Genomic DNA, 26,366 nt, shown 5'->3' on the forward strand with positions numbered 1-26,366 from the left:
GAAGAAACAAAAACATCTTTTCCGTCAAGAAAAAGCCTTCAGTGCCGTTCTTTGCTCTCCTTTCTTGAAAAAAACACTCTCCAGTTCTGATACAACTCATGCCATCACAGCAGATCCTTTCACGTCTTGACGAGCCGCCTTTGTTGTTTCCAACGAGCAGTCACATCTTAACCACATTTGTAGCTGCCAGTCGGTTTTCAAAGAACGCTGATTGGTCTGAACCGTTGTGTGTTCATCCACAAGGCCGTACCTTGAAGCCTGGCGAGGTGGAGATCACATGGTCTCATGAATCAAGGATGAAATACAACGGCAGGACGTTGATTATTTATTTTGACCCAGAACTGAATTAAACATTTGTAACTATGATTCAAAAATGATCAAATGGGATAAAAACTGTATTTTTTTAAAGAAATACCAGGGAGCAGCAAAGATAAAAGCTTTCCTTCCAAAATCAGCATTAGTTCTGGGAATGGACACAACTAAATGTCCAGGGAATAAGCTTGTGTCTTGAATTTGATGGAAATCAGGAGGCCAACAACAGTAAAAGCCTTTATAAATGTAAGAATCAGAGAAGCAGCCTGTGATTGGTCAAGAAGGGCCAGTTTGACCTGCCTCCATCTGGCCCCTCTTGGTATACGTTGCCCTCACTTAAGGGCATTATCTTTAATTCAACGAATTCACAGCCAAACTGATTTTAGCTGTGAAATTGGAAGCCAGAGGTCAGGATCGGGTCTGAACGAGGCTGCGACCATCGACTATTATGTTGTGAATAACAGCCTGCGCAGGCATACGCCTCTCAGGCACTCGTGTGTTCTCAGGCCTTTTAGTGCTGCGATTCCCTTTTAATTGATTTGTTACTGCATTAATGACGGTTATAACATCAAGTTGTCTACTTTGATGATCCAATCATCGTAGCTGTCAGCGAGGCGCTCCCTCCCCCAGGCGCTCGCCGCACATCCTGATGTGGAATCCTGAGCTGTGAGCGTAAGAAAAGCCAGCTGCACGACGGTGGATTTACAGCACCGAGTCGAGCAGTCTGAGCTGTATTTCTGCGCCTCGAGCCAAAGAAGCGATTGCCTGGTGAAAAGGCATCATGGTAAAGGTCAATAAACAGTGGCTCGGTTATTGTGTGGCAGATTGAAAAGGAAATTATTTTGTGGTGCAGGCAGAGAGAGGTGTGTGTGTGTGTGTGTGTGTGTGTGTTCATGTACTGTTTTCATAGGTGTGTATGTGTGAGAGTGCGTGTTGAGCCGCAGCCTTGTGTCCTGTTCTTTCCGTTGAGGGTTTCTCTTGGCAGCGAGTCTTCCAGCTGACCTGTCAGTGTTAGTCAGCCTACAGGGCTGTGAAATGACCCACCACAGGGCTCACCTGGGGCCCTGCAACCTCTTTCAGCTGTTCCCTTCACACTGTTGCTCCCTAACTATGTTTTATTCCTTTTTCCGTCTCCACTCTTTTCCCCTCCCTGCTTTACATTCACTCACCACACCTCGTTCGCTCACGCTTTCTCTCTCTCTCTCACGTCGGCAGAGCCGCTTGCTTTCTCTCTCTCTTCTTCAGAGTCTTAAGTTTCCTGTTTGCAAAGCTTCAATAAGAATCACTTAATGTAGTGAGAGAGGAGAGTCGGACCTCTGGTTTTTCATATACCGCTGAGATCGTTCCCGGAATTGGAGCAGCCTATCTCAGCAGCCCGCCTTGCTTTCTGTGGTTTTTTGGATGTGTCTGATGCTCTTCTTTATGTACAAAAAGAGAGCGCCAAGTTTTTCCTTGTTGTTTTGTTTTATGTCATGCAGTAAATGTATCCCTTTACTCTCACAATACTCAGTATGCATCCGTTCCTACCTGCGAGTTTAAAGCTCAAGTATTGAGGAGTGTGGAGTGTGATTGTGGAAGCACATCCACGCCGCTCTGGCCCCAGCACCCCAGAGCGCCATACTTTTCCTCTGATGGTGGAGAGATGGATGATGGAAAGAGATTGATCCTCGTGGCGCGGACATCAGTCAAGCTGACAAATGGCAGCCCCAAACTTGGAAAGCCATTAGCAGACCGAGGCAGGAGTGATGCGGGGCCAAGCCCCACTGATTTCCATGAGTCTCCCTTCCAAATGAGAGGCCCGTGCCAGGCCACGACATGGCGGCGGGTGTTAGCACCACCTCATGTCCCTTCTAGCCTTCGCTGCTACCAGCCGGCATGTTGACATAGGGCAGGGCCCCAGTCATTAATGAACAAACCCTCCAAAGAAACATGAAGGGGCTGCCCGTTTTTCGTCTTTTTATTTAACTGTTATGACTCATGCAATTGGCAACGGGCTCTGTGGGAGTTGAGAATAAGTGCCTCGACTGGCATTATGTATTTACCGCCCTTGTGTTTACAGTTTGTCAACAGTGATGTCATGATTCAGAGTTTAACTTGGACAAAGTGAAGCCGAGTGTGTTGGAAAAAGGCTCCTAATATGCACATGTGCTGAATTAAAGCGTCCGTGCAGCCAAAGTTGTTGCACTCTTGATATCGAACACTTTCTCTTCAGCTCTCTCCTTTGAACAGCTCTCCTTTTTCTTGCTGGACACGTACCAATTTGGATTCATATCGATTTGGAATCTGATTTTCACCACACGGACGGGGGGAGAAATAGCTTTTTTGTGCTTCTCTTACAAAACCAGGTGAGAGGTCATCTTCTCTGCCTTTGGGTGAGCTCCACAGAGAAAGAAAATGTGTTTGGTAGGCATCAGCAGCTGCTGTGTTTTTACTTCTTGTGTCTTTGTTTTAGCAGCTGCTTTGTAAAGGAAATATCGTATTTTTTTTTTTTTGTTCAAACAGAAATAAAGAGTCAGTTGGGAGAGAGGGCAGAGAGGGGAGGGAAACGTTAGCTTGTCCAAACGCTGTGCCAGAACTCCTTCTACAGTTACTGTAAAATAACACTGAATATACCGAGGGATGTTTACAGGGATGTCTTGGAAATCATGTCTGATTTTGCAGCTTGTCTTCAAAAACGACGTTTGAGTTAAAAAAAAAAAAGATTCTGGATGAATGCTGCGTAAATATTATGAGAGACCAACCTAGCTGTCAAATTTACATTTTTATTAAGGAAGCAGTTGGTAAGAGTTACGTAGGCGCTGATTGTTTGAGGACTACATTCAGACAGCAACTGCTCTTATATGCTTGTTAAACAGATGGGAGTCTGGATGCAGAATTGACTGGTGGAGTTAAATGTTGCGCTATAGACGAAAAAGAGGAAATTGGCGTCATTTCGGAGCGTCATTCATAACGAGCTGGTAAACAACACGGATCCTGGAGTGTGTGTGATGTCTGAGCTGAAAGTAGTTGCCTCATCATGGCAGACAGTGTGTGTGTGTCTTGTGTGTGTGTGTAGGAATGTAACACTCTGGTGTCAGACACCACAGTCTGTGACACTCAGGTAGGGGAGGGAATGCCACCCTACAGGAAATGTCACGATGCAGGTGAGGAATGCTGCCCCCACTCTTCTTTCAAAAGCAACCACATTTGTTGATGAGCGATTGAGCGAGCGAGGCGCTTTAAACTATTACTACCAGCGAGAAAACGGCGTCAGTTGGATAAACCAATGGAATAATATCATACGTTTGCACATTCGTCACTTGTGGAACACTTAAAAAGAGTCACTGAGTAAGTAATTATTTATTTTTTCTGTTGTGGCTGTGGTTGAACACTTTGTCTGTCGCTGTGTGAGAGCTTATGAGCCGTTTCACCTTCGACGTTACCTGAAGTCACAGGCTTTTAACTTTCATTATAGATGAATGTAAAACACCCTTGTTAACAATGTAAAAACTACCACAAACACAGGGAAATGTGAGTGTGAGATTTTAGAATAATGCAGCTCTTAAACTACCTCCTTTAACTTATAGAGCTGCTGTAGACTTTACTTTTTTTCTGTCATGGAGGTGTTACGGTATGGATGAAAAGAATAACACCAAAAGAAACTAAAATAAAAAAGTGATCATTAAAGGATGAATACAATAAAATAAAGAAGGAAGTAAATAGATAAACAACAAAAACAAATAGGTAGCTAGGTAGTTAGATAGATAACTGTCACCTTGATCTCCTGTGAAACAAAGTACACTGTCCTGGGACGTACTCACTCCAATATCTATTCTCAGTTGGTAGATTATGAATACACCTGAATTTATAAAGTTCAGTTCTGTACATACGTTTTAATTAAAGGAATAATAATAATAAAACAGTTTGAAGTTAGTATACTGAGGTCATTACCAAAAAACATTACGTATACAGATGGCTGACGGACATTTCTGTTTGAAGCTCATTCAACCAGGACGGTCTTTAAAGATGGAGCGCTCCTTTTTGTGATGGAGCTTCGGCCAAAGTGGCAGCACATTCGTTAAACAAATGAACGCAGACTCTTTACACCCAAAAAAAAAAAGGAAGAGGTGTAGAGGAGGCGAAATAATGAGGAAAACTCTTTCGAAGCTCAGTTCATATTTGTAATTTCTGTCCTTACACCGTCCAACAACTTTGTTTTGAAAGTATCGTGTCAGATAACACCTGAAGGCTCAGTTTCAGGTTTATATTTTTTATTTTGGTCGTCTATAAGAAAATGTTAACGTGCCTTAATGTTCAAAAAACGCATCATTTCTTTAATAACGTCCATCTCAGTCCTAACGCTTCATCTCTTTAAACCTTTCCGCTGGAAAAAAAAGCTCACTGTTCTGATTGGTCAGCTGTTACAGGCCTGAGCAGTCTCCGCCCATGGTCACGCATCAGCTCTGCCAGTGTTTTTGAAGCACCGGTGGCTAAGGGCTGTGGATGTATAGTTGTGACAGCACAGCGTAATGTAAATCCTGACTGCTTGTTGAACGTTTCTGAATACAGACTTTGTGCATTTCTCTGTGAATTGAGCTTTTTTGATACTTTTGAAGTAGCTCGACCTGCTTTACAGACCCCGTGCTGTATAATCAAAAAAAAGCCATGGAAAAACCTCACTTTCTACAATATGGGACCTGTAAGGCAACTTTAAGAACAAGCACTCAGAAATTGAAAGCATTCCTGACGAGTGAAATATCACTTTAGCTGAACCTTTTGTAGCGTTAAATGACTTCAGTGAGTCACTCAGGCAGGCCAAGTGCAGGACAAGTCTGTCTGCGGTGCTTCAGACATAAAAGGACTTTATGTGGCACTGCAAGTCGTACCAGCCTCTTGAATTTTGATTGTAAGCTAACTTTAACTTCGAAATATGTTTTTTTTTATTATTATTCTCTTTGTGACCTCACCCACGAGCATTCGTCCAACTACCTGTGGCTGGATTGTACACCAGTAGATTTTAAGACAATATTAAATCTCATTTACCACCTGGATGCCTTATTTACCGAAGAGCTCTGTACACCAGGATTGTGGGCAAATGGTAAAAGTGTGGCTGTCGTTGAGGGGGAAAAAAAAAAGGGACAGCGTTGACAAGGCAACGGGAGCTCATTATCTCGTCGTCTATGCTGGTCCACGGCGCACCATTGATGGGTGCCAGAGGAGAGTTTGGAGCAGACAGATGGGGTTGCACCCTACATTTCACACGAAAGACGATCGAGCAGGAATAACACGTCCATGGAAATGACATGTCGGCGCTGTAATCCTGGATTACCTGTCTGCCTCGCTCTCCTTCGCCGTGCTTCTGCGTGTCTGCACGTTCCACATCAGACAATATAACAAACAGCGGCTCAGCCTCAGCCGCTGTGAGACCGTGTTTGATCTGTATTGTCAAGATACAGAATGTGTGCAGCGGGAGCCTGGCTTCCTCTCCGCTCATCCTCTGCTGACCAGTTTTTTTTTTTTTGACAGGATGTGTGATGCGGGGGACAGGTGGGACCGAGGCAGTTTAGGTTGAGGAAGAGGAAATGTTCCTCCGTGTCGTGCGGTCGACAACGTGACCCTCACGAGATAACTGCTCATATCTAGATTTGTCTGCGTCAGTGGATCATATCTGCTGTAGTCAAGTATGCAAAGCATATCTGCTGCAGTTACCTAAAGAAGGCACGCATACACAGAGCTACAATAACAAAAGATCTTGTTTGGTTTGAAGCACTTGTCATATGGCAGTTTGTATCAAAAGCTGTCCTGCTCACCTGTGTGAAAGTTTTGAGGAACACATCTGTGCATCTGCAAAACAACTCCCAAAGCAAAAGATAAGCGAAGGTCCTGCACAGAGACAGCATTTTCTTACTACTTGAGACTATCTTGGTGCATAATTCACCAGCTCTTCGTTATCGACCAATCAAGACACTCTCTAAACAGGAGGAGTTAAACATTTAAACAACTTTATTTAATTAGGTCGTCACATCTGATCACATCTGAGAGAACCGAAGACAAAGAGGAAGAACCGCACTTTTACAAGAAACCATTAATACATCATAAATGAACAAAGACTATAAATTAAATCTTGTGGCTTCAATAAAATGTGGTGGTGTTGAACTTCACACAGCGGGCTCGACTTTCCTTTCACATTTTAATATGACTGGAATTTGAGTTTTGGCACAATTGAGACATCAACCCAGACACCAACCAGACTGATTAGTTTTCTTTATCTTGTCGGATCTTGTCATCTTTCATTCCAACAATCGTTTTGTCTCGACAGCTGTCTCGGCTAATTGGTTCGAGTTATAGTCACGTTAACTTTTGCATATGCCAACTTGAGCAGACAAATGTATGTATGTCATCTGTAATTTTAGGCCTCAAGATCCAATTTGATATCATTTATCTTCATGATCCTACTTTAATTTTTAACAGGTAGTCTCAATAAGATAGAGATCTCTATCCTGAGAGACCCGTGTATTGAAAATTAACATTGCAGTCTAATCACAGACAGACGCAGATAAATTGACAGAAAACATTTACACGTCTGATTGCAAATATGTAAGTACAACCGTTTAAAATGCTCAATGAAATAAGAGAATGTAACTTCATATTTTCATTCCATTTGTATGCAGCCTGGTTATTGTCCGTGTAAGTTTGTGCAGGTCAGACTGATTAGAAAACATCGGTTTCAGCATGGAGGAAAAAAAACTTAAGAATTTGGACACTGTTCAGCCTCAGTGTGCACACGGCCAGAGAGATCTGCATCAGCAGCTCTGTGGGTGAGGACGGTCCTCAGAGATTGCCTTGGACTGCTGCCACTGGTCCGATTACAGCCGCGGGAGTCTGAAGAAGAAAAACCTCCCAACGAACAGCCCTGACTCGTGCCTTTGTTAAATCCCCATCCTCAGTGTTTTATTTCTAGAGTGTAACAAGTTATTTTCTGAGAGTTTGCGTTGTTTACATTTCTGTCTCTCAGCAGCGAGGCTTTCTTTTGCAGGATGTGTTTTCTGCTGCCGGTGTTTACCGACGGGTATGTCTTGTGTTTGCGAGAACTGAGTGGGAGAAAGGGATTTAGTGTTTTTTTCCCTGTTCATGATTTGCATGATTTTGGTTGGAAGCACTGTGGCAAGCCTGCAGAATTTTTAGTCGCATTTAGTTGGCACAAATAGTGGTATAGCTCAGCGAGCAGGCAGAGGCTTGACATCTCTGGTTTCCTTCGAGGTTCATTCCTCACTTTGTGTTTATCATAAGCAAATGGTCAGATCTTTTGTCCAGGGGCACAACAAAAAACTTGAGAGAAGTTGATGAGCAGCATTGTAAAGAGCGAGTTGAGCAATATAACGCTGACACTGTTATTACAGAAACCATTCATCAAATTTAATAGGAGCAACATAGGTAAAGACTGACCTTGTAACTTCAAAGACAATAGAGACAAAGCTATTTGTCTGGATGTTCCTATACAGCGGAGCTGCACCATTTTTCTTTTATATTTTTAGTTTATTTTTCAAGGCACATATACTGTAATAGAGAGCAGGGTTTTTTATGTTGTTATCCTGTAGGAGTGTGGTATACAACCAGAGCACATCACAAACAGTACTGCAGCCAAGAAATGAATTGAGTACACGTATAAAGTATGTATGCTATAAAGACTGGGACAAAAACACTGTATAGGAATAACTGCATTTGTTTTGATGTCTTTCTAAATACTGCCTCAAATTTTTGGGGGCAGCTTCTCAAGGACACTTCCAGTGCCTTGCTCAAAGGCCCCTTTGCAGTTGTTGTTGTTTACAGTGGAGGGAATACAACAAATTCCCTTCTTGGGTCGAACATGGAGAAAAAAAAGACTGACTTTTTTTGACTTTGACTTCACAAGGTGTTTAGTAGGGCGGAGGTCTTCAAGTACACCTAAAGGTCTCATGAAACTTACTACATGTGAGCTAGCTTGTCGACACTTTGGAGATCAGCCCTCAGTTTAACTCTGCGTTCCTCAAACGTCTTCTCCACTCTCGTAGTTGTTGTTTTCCGCCTTTATTCTGGCCGAACAAACAGCATCATCTTGCGGAGACTTTCTCCTTCCACAAGCCTTAACAGGAGCACCTCTTCAGTCACCATTTTCATGTTGAGCCAGCTAACCCTCTCTGTGCTAACACTGGAAGCAAATGAGGTGATAAGCGATTACCACTCATGTCTCCGCTGTTTTCTCCTTGTGATTAATATACAAATGGTTTATCACCGAACTGTTTGTTCTACGTTTTGATGAAGGTTTATGTCACACAAGGTTAATATTAGATAGCTTGCGCTGCACATACTTGTCAAAAATACTTGACCATTCTGCCTGTAACATTAGATCGTATGACAGAAAATGTTGTATCATTTTTTTCTATATGGATCCGTGCAGATATTCAATGTATTTTTACATTTATTATGTTAACATTAGATGAATACTGACGTAAAAATCGGGTACTCAAGTGCTCATACCCATCCCTCGTCTTGATTAGAACAAATTGAAGGGCTGAATGTTTCCTCTCTGTCACATATAGGGCCTATAGTGATGCCACATCTGGCTTTATTGTTATTTCATTGTTGGCTCGCATGACGTCTACTTTTGGCACTTTCCAATTTAGCTGTCAAAGTTACTGGAAGGACGGAGAGACAAAAAACAAATATAACACATGAACAAAACACACACGCAAACAGACACAAATGAACGACACACTTTGTTGTCTCAACTATTTGGCCAATAACATTTAAAGAGATTTACCAAAGCAAATCAAATCTGAACAGACATTCATACATCCAAATTGATGCATCTCTCTCAGCGGGAGGGAGACAATTGCTGTAATTGTGACGCGAGAGGGTGACAAGATATATAAACAATGCCAGTCTCAGTTTGTCGCAGTCACACACACTTACACAAATTCTGTATATGAAAGATCAGAGAAATGTGTTTGTGCCTGCAGAGGAAGGTATTTGTACCTTTTGTGTTTGCATAAATATATGAGTTGAGGTGTTTAGAGCGGGGTGACTGGGGAAAAGAGGCTCCTTTCAGTATAATGTGCTCTTTAATAAAGACACAGGTTGGCAGATTGGGAGTGTCAGTGCATGTGGCATGCAGCCTCTTCAGGTGATTTATGAGCGCACTGCTAGGCTATTACATTATGGGCCCCAGTCCTATTCAGTGAGGGTGATAAGAGCAGCCCACCTCTATTGAAACACTGCAGGTACAAGCGTTTTGTTTTAGTGGAATATCACTGCTTTTTGATAAAGGATTTAGGTATGAGGAGAATCTAATCATGTTGTCTGTGCTGCAGCTGTAGCTCGTCTATTAGGTTAGCGTTTGTGCTTTTGTCCTTCAGAGTTTGCAGAGCACGTTCAAAGGGAAGACGGCTCGGATTTGTTTGCATCTTCATTGAATTTCAAATTGTAGACCTCTCTTTATTGTGTAAACAATATTATGCATCAGTTATATCTGCATGAAGCAGCCAAACCACAAGCAAGTTTTTTTTTTAACATCTTGAGGACCGCTTCCATTTATTCTAGAACAATATTCACCAGAATCGTTTCTGCTGCACTTGAGAATCATACAGCAGGAAGAAAAAGGTGCAGGGCTGCGGTTTCCTCCCACTCCGTGTGGCTTTGGACCCGGTTTTGTGTTTGCAAAGAGAGAGGGAGGCAGAGGGAGAGGCGAGAGGTCGAAACAGCAAGGCCAGAGTTCACACCGCAGAGCGCCTCAGCCGAAAGGCCAGTTGTCAACCGCCGGCGGAGAGGAAAACAACGGGGCATCAGCCGGAGCGGTTTGGAAAAAGGACGAGTCAGGGTCGCTTTCAATTAGCACAGCATGTCGTCACTGCAGTGAGCCACAGGGGCTGCAAGGAGGAGGTAGGAGGAGGTGTTGGGCTTCAGGGAGGAGAGGAGAGAAAGCAGGTAAAGACCCAGACAGACAGGAGTGAAGGCAGAAAGACACACAGTCAGTTTTTTATAAAACTGATGAGAAAGATCTTGCATTGTTTCAATACTTTGTCTTTTGTTGTAATCACAGCCTAAACAGATAATGGTCCCTAACCACAGGCAAACTATCTGCCAAATCTGTAGACTTGTTGCTAAAAGGCTGCTTTATTTCAGTAGTTACGAAGTCTCTCAGTGACAGTACCGTTGAGGTTCATATTTTGACAGCAAGCCAAACCTCACAGTATCAACCACAAACAAACCCTCCAGCAAGTACTGGGCCACAAACTGCATGCAAGTCTAAATCTGATTATTTGGCATTACTTTCAGTTGGGTGCGTTTCCCAGCATCGATGATGTCAGATGCTCAGGAAATCAGAAGTTGGTACCTGAAGTATTAACCCACTGTAAGCTGAGGTGGATGAGACGTACAAATCGGTCAGTCATACCTGTCGAAAGAATTGGTTTTGTTGTTTGTCTGTGTTGAGTTTTTCAGGATTTTGGCCTGATTCTCAAAGTTAGATGCTATTTTGTAACTTGGGGAGCAGACGAATGTGCAAGCTCAAGTTTCGTTTGCTCTGCCAGATACCTCTGGCCGTCCTCCCGTTGAGACAGATTTCCCTACCTCCTCGTTTGTGACAGGCCAGTCACAACCTTTGATCTAATATGGAGTGGGTTCGATATGATGAAAAGTCTCTTGTCTCGTGCATTGCTGCTCTGTTTGGTTGTAGGTCTATTCAGTTGTGTCCAGTCTGAATGTCCATCCGGGCACAGGGAACTCAATCAAACTCAGATCATAAGTCAAGATTGTCTGTTATTACCCATTTATATTTTATGAAAGTTTGTGACAAGGCTTCCATTTTTCTCCTGCTTGAAAATGGACCAAGTGCCGTCCCAACTTGTCACAAGTCACAAGTTTCATTGCTCTGATAGGTTTCAGTTTGCATCCAGAGGCGTTTTGGATGGCGCCCATTGACAACACCCTCTGGAAATTGACAATGAACTGAGAGCTTCCAGACTAATACACATTTCTGAATTAGTCTGGTGATGCCAAGCTAGCCATTGTACTTTCCTACCAGCCTTTTTGTGTTTCTGATAACATTCCTCGATGCATCTAAAGGCCAACAGCAATTCATTTGAATGGCGGATGAATGTGTTGGCTTGTCGTCCTTCGGGATGATGTGCCAACAGATTCCAGTGATGGCAGTCCAACAAAACTTCTTCTTTAGACAGTTGGTACAGCAGTGGAGTTGAACAGAGATGAACTTTGTCAGAAAATGAGGGAGTGACTCGGAGAGATGCCTCCCAGCCGGATGGACGAGCAGAATAATTAATAGGTCTAATATTCCACTTCATCCTGACAGCCCCTCAAGAACTCATTTGTGACAAGAAAGCGTAGAGACCCATTTGACTGTCAAAGATACTGATAAAGACCAGTCTCCTTATGATTCATGACATGAGATAAGGGGTCCAAAAAAGCAGGCCCTAAGTTTGGCGAGGCACATAATTGGCAGTCCATCCCCCGTTACTGATGACATCATTATGTCAGAGTTGAGAGATGGATATTGACGACAGACTGCAATGCGGCATAACAGCCTTACCTTGTCATTTTTTACTGTTGGATCTTTTACAGGTTTCCCGGTTATAAATCATTTGTTTCCAGAAAGTTAAAAACGGTAGTTACTGCGCTAAACATACCGATGCATGCTTGGACTGCTCTCCCTCGAGGTAGGCGAGAGCCGGCAGAGCAGGATGCAACTCGCCATGGTCTACTGGTGCAGAGGCAGGCTGAGACAAATAATGCAGCTCCCTATTTGGAAGGCATTATCCCCACAGAAGTGTGAGGCTATTTATGTTGAGTGTGGGTGTATGCAATGAGTGTGGCCATACCGATGTGCCAATTAGTCTCGTACTCAGAAACTCATACGTGCAAGCCTGCCTCGCCACTTGTTGGGAATGAAGATGTGATTTCAGAATCAGAAATAAGTGCAGCAGTGATGTTGATACAGGGCTTAATGGTTTTGATTTTTAAGCCTAATGCCAGTTTTCATGAAGTCGTGAGTGTTTTCCCAAAAATACTGATATCAGGATAGAAAATTCCCCCCAAACACTTTTGACTGTAAGACACTTCCATTTAATTAAAATCAAGGATAATTGAAATTAAGTGCAGCATCTTCCCACAAACTGCCAATTTAGTCCTGATCAATTCTGCAATAAATATGTCCTCAAACAAAAGTGCATCACATTTGTCATGTTGGAGGTTATACAGTGACGCTAAGAGGCCAGTGATTGCATTTTAATTAAATGCAAGTATCAGTCTGAAATAGTGGAAAACTGATTACAGCCTGCTGCAGCAAGAACAATAATTAGTATATTAAACATTTCAAGTTTAACATGAAACACATTCTATGGATGAAAAAGATGAAAACATGTTGATGAATATATTTGCAGATTCATTTAGCAGCTTTAGCATTTAGACTTTGCCCCTTCAGACTTAAAATGCCACCGCTGTGATGTGTGTTTTATTAGTTTTATCTCCAAAGGACAGCGGGGCGATTAAGTGGAACTCAATCTCCCCCACACCTCTGCACCCTGAGCAAATGGCTGTGTTCAGCAACACTATCATTACCCGCATTACACGAAAACTGGAGAGTAGTGGGCCTTATCATGTCGTGTTTTCCAGATAGCGATAGCTAACAAGACACAAATATGGGAATGGGAGGGGGGAAATTGTCTCAAATGAAAACGGGGAAATAACAGCAGTGTCTTCTTCAGTTAGCGGTGTGGTCAGTGCAGCTGAGCTCGTTTCTGGTGCATTGTAGAGAGAGGCCTGCAGAGAATTGAGCAATTTATTAGACATTTTTAACGTTATAGGAGGCCAGTTGGACTTTGATTGAATTCTTGTTTATTACAGAGACTCGGGCTATTCTTCCCTGAATTGTTCACTCAGCTCAGAGGAGAAACATACATTCCTAATCTGAAAAGTCCTTTTCTAAACAGTCTCGGTGGATATTTTTCAGCCGGCCGGGCTCCTCTACCCTTGCACTTGTCAGGCCCCCGAGTCTATTACATTCTCCTCCTTTTTTAAAAGACGGCAATTAATCTAATTAGTAATCAATCAGCCGTTGGGCCTCCCGCCTCCTCCGTGCTAATGGAGGATATGACAGGCTTGGACCTTGCATTATTAATACCTCCATTCCTGGAGCCCAGGGCCCCCCTGACACCCGCAGCCAGGGGCCATTGATCACTACCACAACCCAGTGAGCACTGCACGGCCTACGGGGAAATATCCAGAGTGGTGGGAGTGGAGATGGGAATGTGGTGTGTCAGTCTGTGTGGGATGAATCTGTTTAGGGGGCTTTCGGGTACTTTTGGTAAGGGAAGGATTTTGCCAAAATAGCTCAGGGGAGGTAGAATAGATGCAAAAATCCGAAAAGTGAGAGGTTGGCTTGGTGGTGCATGGGGTCTGCAGGGAGGCTTCTGGTGCATGTTGAAGGAGATGAGGGATTGTATGAGTGGTGTTAATAGGAATGTTGTGCTCCGAAAAGCTCATTTGGTTAATGGGGCTCACCTCAAAACTATTATGGCAGGATAAGGGGGCCTCTCTGTGGGACTATTTCGAGAAAATTAGATTAGAAATTATAGGACGCCACTAAAGCTGGGGCACAATAATCGCAGCGTGGCAATGAAATAATCACGGCAACGTTATCCTTCATCTCCCATGCGTTATATGAGCACCCCGTCTAATAGCCCCGGCAGCTGAAGTTACAGCGCTTGATAACAATCCCACCAGCTGATCTCATTCACTAAAATCGATATTGGAACCTCGTCTGTGCAGGCGTGGGGGGAAAAAAACAACTGAACCAACAACAAAACCTCTTTGCTCTTGGTTAGTTTTCACTTTCCACATCGAGCAGACAGACACAGGGCCCTCCTGTGTCCTCTCTAAGTGAATCTGCTAACACTAATCCATCGAACCTCTGTGCCAGCTGCTGTTAATCATGTTGCTTATCCAGTCTACATGTTGTTTTCTTGGAGAAAAAAGTGACATCACTTTGATTACTTTACGCGTTAAGATGATTTTGATTGATCGATGATTTTAATTATTTGGTTTGATCGATTAGTCAATGGACAGAAAATCAATCCAATCACTGCTGAATCATTTGTGCCTTCTACAATCAGAAATTCAGACGAGTACATAGTCCCAGCTGTGAGGTATTGCTGTAAACTGAATGTCTAGGTTTATGGACTGTTGGTTGGATTAAAAAAAGCAATTTAAAGATGTCACCTGGGGCTTTAGGAAACTGTGAGGGTCATTTTTCATCACTTTCTGACATTTTATTGAACAAACAGTTTGTGGATTTTAAATGGAGAAAGATAATCGGCGAATAAATCGATTCTGAAATTAGCTGTTAGTCACTGGCCTTCATGTACGGTGACAACGTAAAGGAAAACGCTAAATTAATAGGTGGAGAAACTTAATCAATTAAGCTGCCTCTTTATGAGGGGAGTTGATTGATTGTTTTTTTCTGCATGAAATAATGTATACATGTGCCACAGTGCTCAGTCCACCAGATCTATGGGTTCACATCCAGTCTGAAAGCTTTACGCTTCTCTCTCAGGCTCTGTTTAACTCAAGGAGTGGTCCAGGGTTTGGAGTTCGGATATTTCTTGATTGGTTTGACTGGTATAGTGGTAAAAAGTTGGGTATGAACTGGCATTGGTAAACTGGCAAATGCATTGGTAATGTCACCATAGCACAAATCCAAGATGTTTTTCCTTATGGTGGGACAGTCCACATACTGTTGAAATGATTGCAGAACATAGTCCAATGTGCGACTGTTACAATACCCAAGATAAACACCGTTAATCCAAAATACTTAGCCAGTAGCTGTTTGCAACTGCCACCAGCTCCACCAGTGTTATATGTAAACATTCGACTATGGGATCTGGATCAGTAGTCGGATATCTGATGAGTGAATTACATTAGGATAGAACCCTGATACCAATGTTGACTGGACGTGCTCCATTACATCTTCAAAACACCAAATTAAGAATTGTGTTTTGGAAAAATCGTGTTCCTCTCTCCAGCTTTCCAGGAAAGAAGCATTAATCTAGTTCTGGTGACCCAACACCTTACTAAGACTCAATTCACATCAATTTTTCACCTATCCGTTTGCCGGTTGTGTAAAAGAACATTCTAATTAACAGTTTGATATTGATTTCGACCTTATCTGCCAGTCCGTCTGATGGTGATGATTTTTGACAAGAGGAACAGCTGCGGTCTGTCCACACTGTGGCCAATGTGTGGAAAAGTGGAAGTAAGTGGTCAGAAGTTGTGTGTAATGGAGCCTAGTAATCTTTAAATACGTTCTCAGCGTTGACATCACTGCCTTCGCTCCACCAAGCCACTTCCCATGACTAAGACTTTGTGTCATTTGGCGCGGCGGCTGTAACCTTTCCACTAACCAACCTCGCATTTCTGACTTAAGTGCCGTCCCCCCATTTCGGCACCACACAGGTTCAGTCACCGCGAGCCAGCGTGCCAAGGCTGTCACACCGCTCTGCTTAATTTGCAGAGGGCTGGGGTTGTTAAGTGTTTACAGGCCTTCTGTGGCTTTTATGAAGCCACGATGGGAGTCGGCAGCGGTGTTGAGCTCACGGCAGCTGCAGTCAGCTGCTTCATTCAGGAGGGGATTGGGAAAAGCAATGCAGCTCATCTGCTGCGCTGTGCGAGTGAGTCAGTGAGCTGGACATGCTTTATCCATGGCAATAGGATGTGAGGCATCGCTCTGCGGTCACGACCTCCATCCCTCCCCTCCTCATTTGTGTGCCATGAGGGTGTAGTGTAGCTAGAAAAAAGTCAGCGTAGGAGTTAAGCCAGGTTCCAGAAAATCCATGGACCACCGCATGCCATTAGTCACCACTGGTCGTCAGAGACAACCTGTGTGTGTGTTTGTGTGTGTTTAGAGGTTGCTGAACTTGCATGAATGGATTTACACTGAATTCCATCTGTCACGAATTCTTCTCCTCTGTGTTGATTGTGTTTTTTTTTTCTGTGGGGAGGCTGGTTAAAGGATGACAGTACAGTCGCTGAGGTGTGCGCTAACGACAGAGCAGCGCCGGTGTAAACCTCAGCAGTGCCACATGAATGAGTCTCTCGAGAGCAGAGACGAGCTGCGGGCGAACGAAGAAAGTTTTTTTCAAAAAGGACAAAAATATTTCGTGGGGAAAAAAGTTACCACGTGATGAGTGATGAGGGACCTGAGGAGCCTGTAAGAAGAGAAGCGTTTATGAACGTGTGATGCTGGGAAAACCACAACAGCTGTCGATGAAGTTTAAGATGGTTAAGAAATAAAGAGGGCATGTCACTTTTTACCACATCGGCTCACGCTCTTTCTTTTCTGAGCTTTGTCTTCCTTTAGGCCTCAGCTACTTTACACAGTATTCGCTTCATATTGTCGGTTATGAAAACAAGTTTTGGATGAAGTGCCCACGCAGTTTACCATAAGCGTGGGCATGTAAAACCACATGGTGCGTTTGGATTGCTGACACTTTGTATACAGGTATTTACACAAAGAGTGTGGGCGAATGTTTCTACATGAACTCGTGGCTCGTCTATATTTGTTGTCAGTAGAGACTTGAACACACACTTTGATATGCTGGTTTTATATATTTCAGCAAACAAACTTTGTTTTTAATCGTGTAAGAGTCACATCAAAGACAAAATCTAATACATAAGCGTATGAAAACAAAAGTAAATAGCTGTATAGTAGTTGGGTAATACGAAGAAAGAAAAGCCCTTTCTAGCATCTGTCCGTGGTCTCTGAACTCAGCACATCTGGCTCTGTTTATGGCCTCTCTGCTTGTGTTAGCTGTGATGTTATGACAGCAGAGTGACTGAGGAGATTACACTGAGAGGACATAGACCCCCCTCTCCATCGAGGCTCTGCGGGTCAGTGGCCTCATTTAAGCAAAAAAGACACAAACCCCGGAGGATTTTCAGCAGTGTGTTTGCAGTGCAGCTGTTCCTCGTGTGTTGTTGTCTATTCTCATGTTTTTTTCTCTCTGTGTTTGTTCTCACAGGAAGTTTTTGAAGACGGAGTCTTCTTAGAGGAAGAGCCTCAAAAGGGGGTTTCAACCCCTGACCCCCCCACCGACCAAAAAGGCCCTTCATCTTCAGAAACCCCACCTCCCGGACCCGCCCTGTTGAGGTCACTCCCTGAGGAAAAGTAGGAGGAGCTAAGGATCACTGGATTGGTGGATCATTGGAAGTGAATAACCTGTCTGTAAGTTATGATTCCTCAACTTTTTATTTATCTTTTTTGTTCTTGCTTCTTTGAGCTGTTTTATTTATTTGCTGTTTTGACCTCATTGTGGTTTTGGTAACAGGAAAAACACCACAAAGACTCCACAATCAGGGATCAATGCCGTATCCCCATGAACTATCAGTGTGTGTGGTGTTTTTAACATGACGAAGATCAATTAAACTCCAAGAACATTCTATATATTCCCTAAGAAAACAAACAAGATGACGGCGCACAGATGCCACACGATACCAACGAAGTTAATGCAATATGTCGTTTAATAAGAGCTGAACACATCTGTGTTTGTGTGGTTTGATCAGATATGAGTGGTAGTGGAAACCAATGAGCTCTGCTTAAAGACTAGAACTCAGAAAAACATGTTCATGTCAGACCACATCACCCGGAGCAAGAAGCTGAGTCTTTAAGAAACAGAATACGTTTTTGATCATATTTCATTGGCTGGATCTCTTTTAATCACTTCTAAAATGTATCATTTCGTATTCATGCCAGCTTGTCTTAATTACACTATTGAAAACTGAACATGAATTCTTAATTAAAGCTGTTTTCTTACATACTCAGATTTTTGGGTTTCATCAACTTGAGGCTGAAATAACATTTTTTTTTGGGCCATTTGGGGGGAAAAGAAACAAATTGTGAACACAGTGCCGACATACAGCATCCTCAACTCTAAAGTTTATATGGAGAACTTCTGAGCACACGGCTGCTTATTTACACATCCAGCATTTGGAGACATTTGTGTCCCACTGATAAATATCCACCATCCAAATCGTCTTAAAGCTCCAATTTTGGTCTCTACCAGCTCCCGAGGGAAATATCTCTCTATTAGCTGCTAAATGCTCCACTGTGTTCACCAGCTAGTCTCTAACTGTGTCTCTCTGCTGAACACATAGTGCAAAGTGGCTTTTTAGAGCTTTTTCCACAGAAAACAGCTGCCTGCTGTGGCCAGAAACGACACTATGTTTTAGTTTTACTCGTATCATCACTCTCAGTGAGCTGACACTCACTATAATGCTGCAGATTCAGGTGATAATGCTTTGTAGGTGTCACTTTGTCCTTTTATATATTGTTGTGAAATATCTATTATAGCCATTTTTAAGAAACAAATGTGTTATTTCTGTATTACTTTGAAGTTCACGCCCGATGAGCCTCAGATTTGCCTCAGTTACGGAGAGAAAGCTGTCTGCCAGTTAATGGCCTTCCCCTATTATACCCATACCTGATTGTATAAGCCAGCGCAGGTCATGATTTGAAGTGTTTTTTCCAAACTGGTAAAAAAAATACTCCTGAGAGCTTTCAATCACAGCTCTGCCTCACTCGCCCAGGTAGACAGATAAACAAGTCGACATACTTAATGTAACAAAAAACACATTGTGTTTCCACGGCTAGCTGTGGCATTGTCCCCCGTGAGCTCTTATTTGCAGTGATTTGACAGTACAAATGCTCACGTTGGGCTATCTCTTTATTCATGCCCACTTTCAAAGCGCCACCATTGTGCTGTGATCCCTCTTTTGGCTGGCCGTGCACATGTGCAACACGGGGCCATTGTGGAGTATTGTGCGTCAGTCAAAGTGAATGGAAGCCCACCACTTTGCAATCGCTCTCTGTTGACAGCAGGGAAACAATACATGATGGTTTGGTTAAGACGATTGGGTTGTATAGGCGCGAGGCGTTGAACTGCATCGCTGGCATCATGGTGGCACGAGGGCCCCGCTGTGGACAGCCATTTTCTGCCTGTCATTATTGATGACAGAAAGACGTATCAAAGGGGGTGAAATGGGACAGAACGGCAGTCAATGCGGGTGCACAGGCGTGAAACATGATCAGACCGCTCAGTTGAATAGAGGTATTATCGTGCCAAAACTGTGAGAGAGGGAGACGGAGGCAGAAAGAGACGGAGTGGCATTGCTTTCGTGTCTTGTCACCCAGACGCTCAACAATGCAGGCTCTGTGTCCTTCCCACTACGACTGAAGCATAGTTTGATGCATATTTTGGATGCATGAACATTTGCTCCTGGCCCACATGCTCTACAGGGGGAAAAAAAGACCTTTGTGTACCACGACATCAGAAAACTCTTGGTAAAAGCTGCCCTCTGTTTCAGTTTGTGCAACTTTTACGGAATGAAACTCAAACCTACATGATTTGATTAATGGCATTCTTACGGGTTAAAGGAACATTTCACCCAAGAATGAATATTCAGCCGTTATCAGATGGCTCCATGCAGCATGTGTGGTCTGATACAAGTCTCTAGAAGCCCTGAGATCCCGAATAGATTTAAAAAGACGCCATACACCCTTTTTTAAACCAAAACCTTCACTGTTGCTGTGAAGCTTAAAGTCTGAAGTGGGTGCCAGAGCTTGACCGAGTGCCTTGGGTGTAAATAACAAGTAATATGGCGCCATTTTTCTTTCATTCTTTTGGTCAGGAGAATGCTATAATGCTGTTTTGCTGTGAAGCATAACTTCTACTGACTTTCTATCAGCATGGGGGTTAGTGGATAATGACTGAAATTTCATTTTGGGTGAACTTTTCCTTTTAATATTTTTCCACGATTCCTTTTTATTTATTTTTTTATTCTTCCATACGCCATGCTCTACACCCCACCACCTCTCTGCAGGAAACTAGTTTTAGCACCTGTCTTTTCAGCTACCAAATTAAGGAAACATTCCTCTAAATCTGTGCCACACTGAGAGTGCAGCTGTCTCCCTTTATTTTTTTATTTATTTACTGTTTTAGATTTCTGGTTTTACATAAAAAGCTGTTGAAAAAATTGGCAGATAGAGGAGACATGTGACAAAAGTCCTGGTGCAGACTTAAATCCCAGGTGTTGCAGATATGTGTTTTGTGCCTGAGCCAACTGAGTCAGCAGGTTGCCCCCCTGTGTACATGTCTATGTCTTTGCCCTCTGATAAACTCCTGTTGACCTCCCTCACCATTCCCCCCCGAGGGCTACAGTCTTTGTCAGTGCCCTTATTTTCTCCTTCTTTCCTTTTTCTTCCTTCTGTTCCTCCTCGAGTCATGCTCTCGCTCAATGTTAAATGAGGGCATGGCCACACTTGGATGTGCTGTGACAAATTGGCACAGAGGAGGCAGATGGTGATGGGGAGGAGACTGGTTGTCATGCCATTTGCTGCAGCGACATGAATTGATACCCGTGCCGCAGAGCGACCACACACACTCCGCTTGTGTAATCCTGACTTTGGTTTACCCCCATATGCACAAACACACACACCCCAGTGAACTCTGACACACAATGCCACCCTACACCATCCTTCCATCCCCATTAGTATCAATGATGTGTGCAGCCGAGGCGCTTGCTAACTGTCAGAGGCTCTGCGCTTGGCTCCGCTCGGAGGGGCGAAAAGATGCTGAGGGATTTGACAGAGAGACGGAGCTCAGACTAATGGTAGGCTGGTGGGAGCCACAACACCGCCTACTGCAGCGGGACGCACCAACGCTGATGTACTGTACATGTCAGCAGTCTGTACATGTAAGCAGGCTGTTCTATTTACAGAGCTGCTGTCTTAACAATGTTTACCCATGAGGCTTTGCTACAGTTTGACTACAATCCCCATGGGTGTTTTTTTCATTGCAATATGACTTCTGGTAAGATCATAGTTTGTCTGACAGGACTGGCATTGCTCATTAGGCTGTGTCCCAGGGATGTTAAAAATATTCCCCAACTGGGTTTTTCTTTACAGCTGCATCGGGCAGGGAATTTTAAAAATACACCCGTCTTAGTTGAAATCATGTGGGGCTGAAACAGGGAAACGGTCTCTGAGCTCACAGGAATGTAAGAATAAAAAAACGAAGAGGTGAACCTTCTTAAAATTCGAGAATCAAGGATTTTTCATGTTGGACCTCTTGACCTTTCTGCAGAACGCACCGCTGCTCAGGTTGTTAAATGGATAACTGCATATCGTGGTAATGTAATTCACAGTTTTTTAGTTTTCTCACAGGGACATTTCAACAGTGTATGAAGCTGCTTCATCAGGTGAAGAAACTACATTGGTGGATATACAAATGAAAGACGTATCCATGGCAGCTCCACCATCTCCCAGTAACACCTGGTCAGACTGTAATTCAGTGAAGACACAGTTCTTCATCACAGATGAAGCTTAAGAGACAAATCTTATTAATCTTAATAAAATATTTGACGGAGACTCCTAACTAACTAGGAAGGTAGTTAGCTTGTTTCTTTTCTCTTTTCTTTTCTCTCTTTCAAAAAAAAATCCTGGGCAAGTGATTGGATGAACCCTCTCTGGACAAGCAGAAACATCTCTCCATCGAGCAAAGCCTTCACTGTCGTTCTTTGCTCTTTTTCCAGTGAGGAATACTGTGAAAATAACCGCCATTTTTTGTTCTCAAAGCAGCAGCTGCTTCTCTTGCTGGTCATCACACCCAAAGCGGCCACGTCTCGCTGCCAGCAGTTCCTCGCAGGGAGCTGATTGGTTCAACGCTCGTGGTTAGCATGGGTTTGCAGGCTTACATGATCTTGTGATCTTGCAAATCCAGCTGCCTCGCGTTGGTAAAATAATCTACAGTACAGGAGTATTACTGAGCATCTAAGCTGTGATTTTAATAATCCAAGGTTCGGCCAAGACAAGTTTGCGTTAATGTCTGTTGGAAGCCTCAGTTAAGCGCCGCAGATGTGGTGTATTAATAGTCAAGATTAGCCGTGATAGCTTCTGTTCATAAGTGAACATCACTAAAAGCAGAGGACAGCAGGTAAATCATGGCTCCAAATGTAGTTAACCATAAAAAATGCAGGTTTTTTGAATGAAGCTGGTTTGTTAATAGATCAGATTCTCTTTTCATTAAAAAAACCTGCGTCGGCTCTGTGGGCGGGTAGATGGGATAATTGCGGGCTTTAGCTCTCCTCACCTGGAACGTGACAGGATAACTTTCCCACGGTGCTTAATATTCAGCGAACCCGCGAGCCCTAAGCAGGGGATATCGATCAGCAGATGTGATGTATTCCCTGCCTCTCTAACAGGCATCTGCAGAGTCATCTGTGTGGGAGTTGTGATGCTCCCTCAGCACCTCAGGGTGCCAGAGGAAAGATAAAAGGTACACGCAGAAAAACTGAGAAAACACGAGAGCAAAGTTCTCAAATGGTTTTCATGATTTTCCTCTCATGCACTGAAAAGAATAATTTTGTTATTGATCACCATTTGTGCTGGTATTCAGCGGTGATCTGATGAGCTTCATAACTACGGGGAGAACAATATCGACCTTCCTCTGAAACATGCCTTTCAGACTAATATTCAAACTTCAAAGAAACTTTATGCTGACTTTCATGTTTATCAGCGGCTAATTATCCTCACGTGGGAAAGCCGAAGTGATGCAACTTCCCGGGGCTTAGTTAAACTAGCCAGCTTAGCAAAAAGACGTGTACAAACCCCACACAGCACGCAATGTTTTATGAGATGTCCACACGCTAGTCGACCCTCCGAGATGCTGGACAGGAGCCAGTGTGTTACAAGAACACACACAAATGCAACCGCGTGTCAGCGCTCGAGCCGAGACGGCAAGCTGCGAGGAGAAAAACAGCCCTCCGTTTGTGATAACAGCTCTTTCACTGTCAGCACAAACAATCTGCAGGCCTCACTCCCCATAACCAGGACCAGTGTTTACATTTTCCATATTCATCGAGAAACAAAAAGCTCCCAGAACATGGAGTGCAAAAACAAATCTGCAGCCAAGTTTAAATAAATCATCTCCCTGTAATGGGAAAGAAATCCCTCTAAAAGAGCATAACTGCTTCCACAGCGTCAGCAAACATGGCTGCTGCCCCGCTGCACATCACTCAGGCTAAACATCTGTGTCAGGAAACTGGAGTCAGGTGCTGTGGGTGTTAAGCAAATTCATCCCTGCGCTCAGGTTTGAAACGTTTAGCAAATTTGGATAATGAGGACGGGATCACTTGAAGTTTAGGTGAAAGTCAGGAAGCCCTCCAAAGCCGACTCAAGGCTGTTTATAATTACAATTCAAATGAGCGCAGGGTCAACAGTTTAATACATTTGTGTCTTACACAACACGTAAAGGTCAAAAAATAGTGAATCTTATTTTGGAGTTACTCTCAAATTAGTCTTAATTTATGCTAATGCTCTACGCTATTGAATAATGTTTACTTTTAGGGCAAAACTCAAATTAATTCAATTATAATAAAGTTTGTATATTTGCCCATTAACGTTCAGTCAGTTTCACCCTTCAGATAACTCCTGTGCACACTGATATTGATCTATTTGGACAGTTGGCTGGGATCCAAAATAGCTGCTTGAGATGGAATAGGATCTCTTATTTTTTTAGCTTTTGGCTGTTTGCACTGACTGTGACTTGCTGCACGTGCTCACTGAAGAGAAATTGTAATTTTTTTTCCCTTTTTCTTTTTCCTGCCAAAATGAAGGTAGACTCCTGGATGTTCTTCCTGTTTTAAATTTCAATACAAATCAATGGACAAGGACATTTGTAACATCACATTAGCCCCTGCTTCCCACTGTAGTTTAAACCGGAGGAACATAGTCGCAGGCTGCAGCTGCAGTTACTTGTTTTCCAGTGAGTTAGATTTGTCTACAGCAGGGTTTATCCACAAACAATTTGAGTGCACCAGAAGGAGACAATCTTGCCAAATGATAGACATCAGGCTGTGAGTCTTTCTAAATGCACTCTTTATCCAAACAAGTGAGAAAATTGTGTTGTGGATAGTATCAGGATCCAGCCAGCTCAAACAGATCAGAAAGCCTCACACTGGCGAACTTCAGATTCTCTTGCAAAGGCAGCAGTAGATGTATAGCTCTCCGGCCGGGCTGCAGCCAGAAGACTTGGAAGGAGAGAGGCTCGAGCGAAACCTCAAAGCCTTGTGTTTTTTTAATGACTGAATGTGCTCCGTCATCGAGAAGACTGATTAAAAACCCTTTGTGTCATGGTCCGGGGCGGCAAGAGCATATGGCCGAAAAGGGCTTAAGCCCAGAGAGAAGACATCTGCAGCTCCAAATCACTGAGACAAGAAGCGGGGGAATGAAAATCACACAGATTAAAGTGAATCTGGCTCATTCCTCCTCCAGAGAAACGCCTCATTTGTGAATAACAGCAGTTGTTAAAGGAAAGATTCGCAATTTTTTTTTTTAAATCAGGTGACCGTATCGGCGTCGCTTTAATCATCCTTCCTGTTCATGCTGGACATTAAGAGATCTCTTCCTAACATGCTCCCAACAGAGGTTATGGGGAGCAATAATTCACAGTGCTCATTCTTTGCAATGTGTTTTGAATTTTGTCTGAAGGTAATATAAATTAAGGGATAGTCTCAGACTGCTGAAGCCTCATACCGCAGTAGGATTAAGGTGTACTTGACTCGGTCAGACGGGACTGTTGGGTGCACATCTTACAAAAAAAGTTGGAAACTACGGCCCTTACAAGTTTACAAATTAGCGAGGCAGTGTACTATTTATTAGTTGTAAATATCCCAGCTCCTGATCCAATAAACCAGCTGTCTCTCTTTGTGCCCAGGCGGGGTAGTAAATGTTATTTATATTTAGTGTCGTCTTTTTCCTCAAAGTCTTTCAGTTTCCTTTATTCCAGCTGAAAGTGAATATGGATTTCTTCTGCAGTCCGTTTAAAAACACATTTGTTTTGATTTTGGATGGCAGCCAGACCGCAGGCCACAAAGTTGAACAAAATTCAAGGCGCCAGAAAACATTCACACAGTTTAACAGTGTACGTCGAACAGTGTTTATGGGGTTCTTGGGTGTGCTCCGTGATACTTTGTCAAACAGTTCGGTGAGCAAACATTTAAAACGATAAGTTGCAAATGTTCTCTGTCACATCCTGCCAGAAGCTTTTTTGTGTTGCTCTTTCGATTCAGCTTGAAACGTCCGGAGTTATTTCAGGGCAACATTGCACAACTCAAATTTAACATATGGCAGAAAAGTTTCTTATTCTGTTTTTCTATTGTTGGACGATATTCAGCACTATTTTTTGTATCAGCTATGTTTTGATTCAGACGTACTGTTGTGCAATAACGTTCAGGACCAGAGTTCAGCTCCAAGTCTGATTTTGCTCCAGATATAACATAAAGCTCCTCAGTCCTGACCAGCATTTAAACTCTTCTGCTGCTGATAGATGTCTTAAATCAAAAACAAATAAACGGAACAAACTATGGCACCGTAAAAAAAAAAAAATACAGTAAATATTTACTTGTAAGCATTAAAGCTTCACAAATAATGCAAATGTATTCTTTTGGTGCTACCCTGCACACCACATCAGTGTCCCTTTTGGATACAGTACTGATTCTGTGTTTTATCTTAAATTAGAATCTGCAGACTTCTCCGAAACTTGAAAGTCAGAGGAGTCCTGTTAATACCCCAGACACTCCCCCAAACAAACAAACTCCAAACAGCCCTTTTCTGACTACCTGTCTCTCTATTTACCTTTCTCTTTAGTATTCTGTCTCTTCAATCTATGAAGATTTACCCGATAGCTTGTATCTCCGTCTCAGTTCGACTTTTGTGTGATTTTTTTTTTTTTTTATCTCGCTAAATTTTACAGCTCTCTGAACAGTCTCATCGCTGTTCTTCTTGAGGCGAGTGAAGCTGTCAATTATTGAAAGAGGATAACTTTTTATAGCTCTCACACTCAAGAAGAACATAGTACAAGAACAACATAGTACTCGGCACCACAGAGGCTCGTACATAATGAAAAAATATGCAGCGGTTTGAGCATCAAGGTCATCGTGGCAGTGGATTCCTCCAGAGGGCTGAGGTGTCA

At 43.1% G+C, this 26,366-nt stretch overlaps 1 protein-coding gene across 4 annotated transcripts in view; it reads left to right on the forward strand.

The window, feature by feature from the left end:
* The window catches only part of sema6cb (semaphorin 6Cb), a 169,321-nt gene that overhangs the window by 54,669 nt on the left and 88,286 nt on the right, over positions 1 to 26,366 (forward strand). For all 4 annotated transcript variants that reach the window (XM_084357221.1, XM_084357220.1, XM_084357222.1 and 1 more), the window contains one exon: positions 17,361 to 17,563. The gene's annotated coding sequence lies outside the window, so the exon portion shown is untranslated. The remainder of the gene's footprint in view (positions 1 to 17,360; positions 17,564 to 26,366) is intronic.

Source organism: Pagrus pagrus (assembly GCF_965226575.1).
Source record: "Pagrus pagrus genome assembly, chromosome: 7".
NCBI classification, from domain to species: Eukaryota; Metazoa; Chordata; class Actinopteri; order Spariformes; family Sparidae; genus Pagrus; species Pagrus pagrus.